General features: G+C 40.1%; 1 protein-coding gene across 2 annotated transcripts in view; it reads left to right on the plus strand.

Annotated features, from left to right (window-relative positions):
• The first annotated feature begins 1,734 nt into the window (after positions 1 to 1,734).
• LOC143275594 (uncharacterized) overlaps positions 1,735 to 6,381 on the plus strand; it is a 55,841-nt gene continuing 51,194 nt past the window's right edge. Inside the window, exon 1 of one of the 2 annotated variants that reach the window (XM_076579815.1) lies at positions 1,735 to 2,014. The gene's annotated coding sequence lies outside the window, so the exon portion shown is untranslated. The remainder of the gene's footprint in view (positions 2,015 to 6,381) is intronic. The other variant, XM_076579814.1, reaches the window with a different exon arrangement.

Genomic DNA, 6,381 nt, shown 5'->3' on the forward strand with positions numbered 1-6,381 from the left:
TCGGCAAACTTGACCATGGTGTTACATTCATTTTGAGTTGCACAGTCATGTGTGAATAGTGAGTACAACAGTGGGGATAGAACACATCCCTGTGGGGTGCCTATGTTGAGAATGCATGTGGAGGAAGTGAGGTCACCAACTTTAACAACTTGCTGTCTGCATCTTAGAAAATTTAGGATCCATGCACAAATTGATTCAGGCAGCGAGAGGTCTTTAAGTTTAAAATATAGTTTTGATGGCACTATTGTGTTGAACGCAGAGCTGTAGTCAATGAAAAGGATCCTGGCATAGCTGTTAGGATTTTCGAGATGTCTGAGGACGTGGTAGAGACCTATGCTAATGGCATCTTCAACTGATCTGTTAGCTCTATAGGCGAACTGAAAGGGATCAAAAGATGGAGGAATGCAGGTGTTTAGGAATTGTAGAATCAAGCGTTCAAATGTTTTCATTACGACTGATGTTGAGGCTACGGGACGATAATCTTTAAGACAACTAAGCTGTACTTTTTTTGGAACAGGAATGATTGTTGATTTCTTAAAGCAGTGTGGCACCACACAAGACTGAAGGGACATGTTAAATATGTCAGTGAAGACACTAGATAGTTGGACTGCACACTTCCTCAAAAGGCCTGGTGAGATGTTGTCAGGGCCAGCGGCTTTTCTCATTTTCAAACGACTGAAGTGGCTTCTGACTTCATTCTCTTGGACTATGAAAGGCGGAGTGGGGGTGATTTTGGGTGCAGCCACGTCAGAAGCAGACAATGGTTTGTCGAATCTAGAGTATAATGTGTTGAGTTTGTCTGGAAGAGTTCTGTCAGTGCTTTCGACTGTCTGGTGGGTCATTTTATAATCAGTGATGTTCTGCAGTCCAGTCCATACATTCCTAGAGTTGTTTGCAGACAGGTTTTCTTCTATTTTTTTCCGATATAAAAACTTTGCCTTCTTAATGCATTTTTCAACACTTCTTTTTGCCTTATTGTGGACTATTCTATCATAGGTTTCACGAAAAGCTCTCTCTTTTTCCTTTATTTTTTGCCTAACAGCCCCGTTAAACCAAATTTTGTCGTTTGAAAATATTTTGATATTTTTTGATAGAATACACACACTTTCACAGAATGAAATATAATCACACACTGTGTCGGTATATTCATATAAGTCCTTGGCAGAGTCTTTAAAAACATTCCAGTCTGTACATTCGAAACAGTCCTGCAAGGTCTCTAAGGTAGGGGCCGACTATTGTTTCACAGTTTTCACAACTGGTTTTTCAGCTTTCAGTTTTTGTTTGTAGACCGGCACCAGAAAAATCATGCTGTGGTCAGACTGTCCCAAAGGCACACGGTGGATAGAGTGGTATGCCTTCTCAATGGAAGTGTAGCAGTGGTCGAGGGTCTTGTCACCACGTGTTGGACAGTCCACTTGCTGGTACAGCTTCGGCATTTCTTTCTTGAGGCTGGCTTTGTTGAAATCACCAGCAACAATGATGGTGGAGTCGGGCCAACTATTCTCGCACTTGCTAATTTCGTCTGCTAGCAGACGCAGTGTGGCGGAGAGGTTCGCTGTGGGATGGATGTACACAGCGATCAGCGTCACTGAGGGAATTTCCCGTGGGAGGTAGACGGGTCGGCACTGGATGGTTAGGAACTCCACGTCAGGGAAGCAAGCACGCGATAGACCTTGTTCGTTAGAAAACCGGAAGTCAGTGAAAAGTTCAGCCCCTTCACCCTGGGACGTCCGGATAAGGCAACATGGCGACTCTGTCCGCTGAAACTGAAAGTGCGCTGAATTCATAGAAGTTGAAGAACCAAAAGAGCATTTAAAAAAAAGAACGGACAACAGATAAGTGGCGCGAAAGCTGAACTTGTTTGTCGTGCAAAGATTTTCAATTGTCGCAGAATCAGAAACAAGAAGGCGAAGTCAAGTCAGTTTCTGCTGTCACAGAGACATTTCTGCTGTCACAGCGACATCAACCTCCCGCAGATTTTTAACAATTTAACTGAAGAAAAAGTATTGCTCCTGTGTGTGACCCATTCATTCTATATACATTTTAGCATTTCATATTGTTGCTACACAGTATGAGTGAGTGAGTGTGTGTGTGTGTGTGTGTCTGTGTGTGTGTGCGCGCGCGCGCGTGCGCCTTCTAAAAACAGATTTCAGACTTGAGAAAATGCCTGGCCATTGCTGTTCCAGTGAATTTGACCTTTTTCTGGCTTTTAAAATTTTTTTATTTATTGTTATAGTGTGTCAGGCGCCTATGGTGGAAGCATGGGATTTTCTCAGACACACTGCGCACTGATGGACCCCTCCTTCCTACCTCCCTACTCTTCTCCCCCCACCCCCCTTTCATGGCATCTATCCCCACCAACACCCCTCCCCATACCCTCTCTCCCTTTCCCCCCTTCCCTTGGCCAAGTACAGAGGGAGCAAGTTATCAAGAAATACTAAGTAAGGATGGTATCTCCTCTGACCATTCTCTTCCTATACACTCCCCTGCCCTTTTACCTTCCACTTCCATCACCCTCAACCCTGTCCTCCCCCCACCCCCAACCCCCCTCCTTATCCCCCATGTCGATCTCTGGCAGGATGGCATCTGCCTCAATGGTCACCACATGGTGTGGTGTGTTTATCATGAGCTGTTTAGAGCAGAATCAGGGCTGGGCGATCTTTCCTCCTCCTTCCCTACCTCTTTTCACCCTCCCCCCCACTCCCCTCCCCTTCTCCTTGACAATGCTGGGTTCTGTGAGAAAAGTGCTGATGTGCAAATCCAGCACTGTTGGTCCCAGATTGGTCTGTTAACTTCAGCCAATTGGAAACATTCTGGGTCGGAAGATAGTTTGCATATGGCGCCAGCTCGTGAAGAGGATAAAATGAATAGGCAAGTGGTGTTTCTTTCTTTTCCTTCCTTGAAGCAGGCCAGGAGAGCCAGACGGTCAAGACAGTACCATTGGGGCTGTGAGTGTGAAACTAGCATCTATTTTTCGGACTTAGTTGAATGCTTGATTGATGGTATACTTGGATTCTGTGACTAACACACTGGCTCAGTGGGATTGTGTTCTGCTACATGAATATAAAGTGAACCCTGAAATGTTGGGGGCTGTGAGTAATGCTTGTACTGGTAATTTGGTTTGTTGGCAATTTACTTTCTGGTTTTTGGAAACAGTTTGGAGTTTGTAGAATTGTGATGTTGTGTCACAAGAGCATTGAGAGATCCTTTTTAGCTGATGTGGTATTTCACAGTTAATGTAACTGGAATGTGTTGATGCAGATACCATGACTTGTGAGAGAGCATAGCCAGCATGTGTATGGCTTAATTGTATTTGAGGCTAGTGACTGAGGGAAAAGTAGTTAAAATACATAATGTAGTCAATACATGACCAATTGGAGTACTGGTTTGGGGTATTTGGGTATCCCCCCCCCCCCCCTTTCCTGTTTCATACAGGTTGATATTATGGTATGATGCTTGGACATCATGTTGGGTTTACATGTTGTGCATTTTGGCTTTCATAAATGATAATGTTTAGTAATATGTTAGTTGTGTGTCAATTGTTGACATACTGTGGGAACAATGTAAGCATTCAGTCACAAAGAAACACAGAGATTATGTGTGGGTTGCATCTGTGTAGAATGTTTTGGTTGCAACAGCTGGAGTTATTTTGAGGTATGACATACCTATTTTGTTTGTTAGGTGGTGATGGTTGTATTCAAGGTGAACAAATCTACAGGCTCACTGTATGTTCATGCTTTTCCATGTGTGTGCGCATGAGTGATAATGCAACATGGGGAACATGTGTGACTTGGTAGTTGTGATTACCATGTACTGTAGTCATGTGTTATATGCCAGTGGGGTAACACATAGCTGTATGTGTTCAATAAGATTTGAGACCACTGACAGGCAGTTCTATGTTGGTGCACACAGGTTGCAATATATTTACCAAATTACTTGGTAATATATGATTCCCATGTAAAATTTTACCAGTGAGATACTTTGCAGAGACAAAGTACAGATTTGTTCAATCTTAATGGAAACAGCTATTACTGTATGGTGATTTAACTGGAGTTAAACACTGGGAGTTGGTAATTGTCTGCCACATACTTGGTGCGACAGCTATTATTCTATGGTGGTTTGACAGGAGTTAAACACTGGGAGTTGGTATTTGTTAGTCATATATTTGGTGCACATTAACTTATGTGCCACTGATTGTTGATGGTAAGCTATATGAAGCTTGTTTTACATCTTTACATAGATCTCTTTGAGAAGAGAGTGTACGGCTAGACATTGAGTGTCAAAATGGAGAAAGGTTTATCTGTGGAGTTGTTTACTTGTCCAGACAACATAATGATGTTTCTGTTACATCAATGCAAGGATGTCTAGCATATGATTTGGTATTATTTTAACCTGGGTTTTAATATTGTGTGTGTTCCAGGTGTGCTGTTAAGTTAGAGAAATAAACACCTCAATTCATCTTTCTAAAAGACCCTGCTGTGGTACGAGGAGAGAGTGGATTGTGTACCTATCCTCTGCCTGTTATCCTACTCCACCCCTACCCCCTCACTACTACCCCTCTTTTAACATTATCACATTTCTTTTTTTTTTTTAATTTTTTTTTATTCGAGTCGCTTTAATACATATAGTGGGGAAGAGAGTGTTGGAGTTGAGCATGGAAATCTGTGGGGAAATGAGTGGTGCAGTTTAGCATGGCAATTGTGGGGAGAAGAGTAGTGGAGCTGTAAATGGAATTTGATTAAAGATAATCATCATCAAGACTTCATGTGTGTTTCATCACAGTTGCACTGATGATTAACTGCAAGTAAAGAATGATTTCATCTTATGGTTTAGCATGCATGTGTGCATACAGTACTCATTCATACATCACTACAAGTGATATGCATTGATAAGTCTTCTCAAGACTTCCATACAGTTAAACACACCAGTCTGGTACAATCAGCTGGCCTGTTTACCCAAAATGGATATGTCTGTACTTTCACCAGGTTAAAATATGTATTTCTTTTATGGAAATCTGTAAGTTCATTGAATCTAACAACTGATCAAAGGATTAACATTACATACCAGTAATCTCTTTGATGCCATTATTTAGAAACTGGTAGTGCTGTAAATTCTTAGTTTAAATATTTGCAGTTATTTACATTGGCATGCCCCACCTCCCATCTTTTATCTCCTGTATCTAAAATTTAAAAAAAAAGAAAAAGTTTTATTGCTTGTTGTCAAATATGTACAATAAAATTTGAACTGTTTACAAAATGCAGTGTAAACAGGTCTGAGTCAAGTACAAACAGACTTGAAGAAAATCACTTTGATAAGATATTTTTTGTATTTTTTTGTATCATTCATTAATACCTAAATGCTAAACAATGAACAATTGTCTAAACAATTTGAGTTATTTATGATGTGAGTGCCATTTAGTTTTGGATGTTGTGCATGTGTGTGTGTGTGATCAGTTACTAAATAGATATGTTCCTAAAAAGTATTTGTCTCCAAAATCGGTTTTTAATTTTTGTAATATGCTAAAAGGAGGCAAAAATGTCATTTTAGCTGTAAGTAAGATGATTAGATTTGCAAATGTTGCCTAGCTATACTTTTGGAGTTAAAAGACATTTGTGTTTTCTCAACGTTTATGTGACATTGTTGTGTATAAAAAAAAAAAGAAAATAAAAAAAAAAGGAAATGTTTGTTCTGGGCATGAAAAGATTATTTTGCAGTAATCCTCCATACTCCAATAGGAGTGAAAGGATAATTAAAACTTGAAACTTGAAACTTGTGTGTGTGTGTGTGTGTGTGTGTGTGTGTGTGTGTGTGTGTGTGTGTGATGTCTGTATTGAAGTGCAATGTCAACATTCACAAAGTTGTCATTTTTTCCATGATCAGAAAGAAAAAACAACAACTCTGCAGTGAATCTTAACTGGTTTGAACCACACTGCAGCCCCCTCCCTCCCCCCACCTTTCTCCCTCAAAGAGAAGAAGAAGAGAAAAAAAAGAAGAAAAAATCACAGCTACAGTTTCTGAAGTCTTATTTAAATGCACCATATGATCAATATCATAAGCAAGCAGTGGGTATAAGCTTTGGCTGTTGAAATCAAATTATCTCTTGTATGCAAGTAATGTATATATTGCATATAAATCTACATTATATCAGATAAATATAAACAGTATATAAACAGTTGCAATATTTGTTCACATCAGTATGAAAAAAATATCAGGAGCATTCATACTCCACAATTCCCAAGAAGAAAGCTTTAAAAAAAAATCTTCATACACAGATGATAATCTGACTGTGTTACACATTTTATCAATACCAATGATCCTCCTGAATCAAGCCGCACTCAACTAACACACACACACACGCTCTACAAATTGACACACACTACT

Source organism: Babylonia areolata, chromosome 30, assembly GCF_041734735.1.
Source record: "Babylonia areolata isolate BAREFJ2019XMU chromosome 30, ASM4173473v1, whole genome shotgun sequence".
In the NCBI taxonomy this organism is placed as follows: domain Eukaryota; kingdom Metazoa; phylum Mollusca; class Gastropoda; order Neogastropoda; family Buccinidae; genus Babylonia; species Babylonia areolata.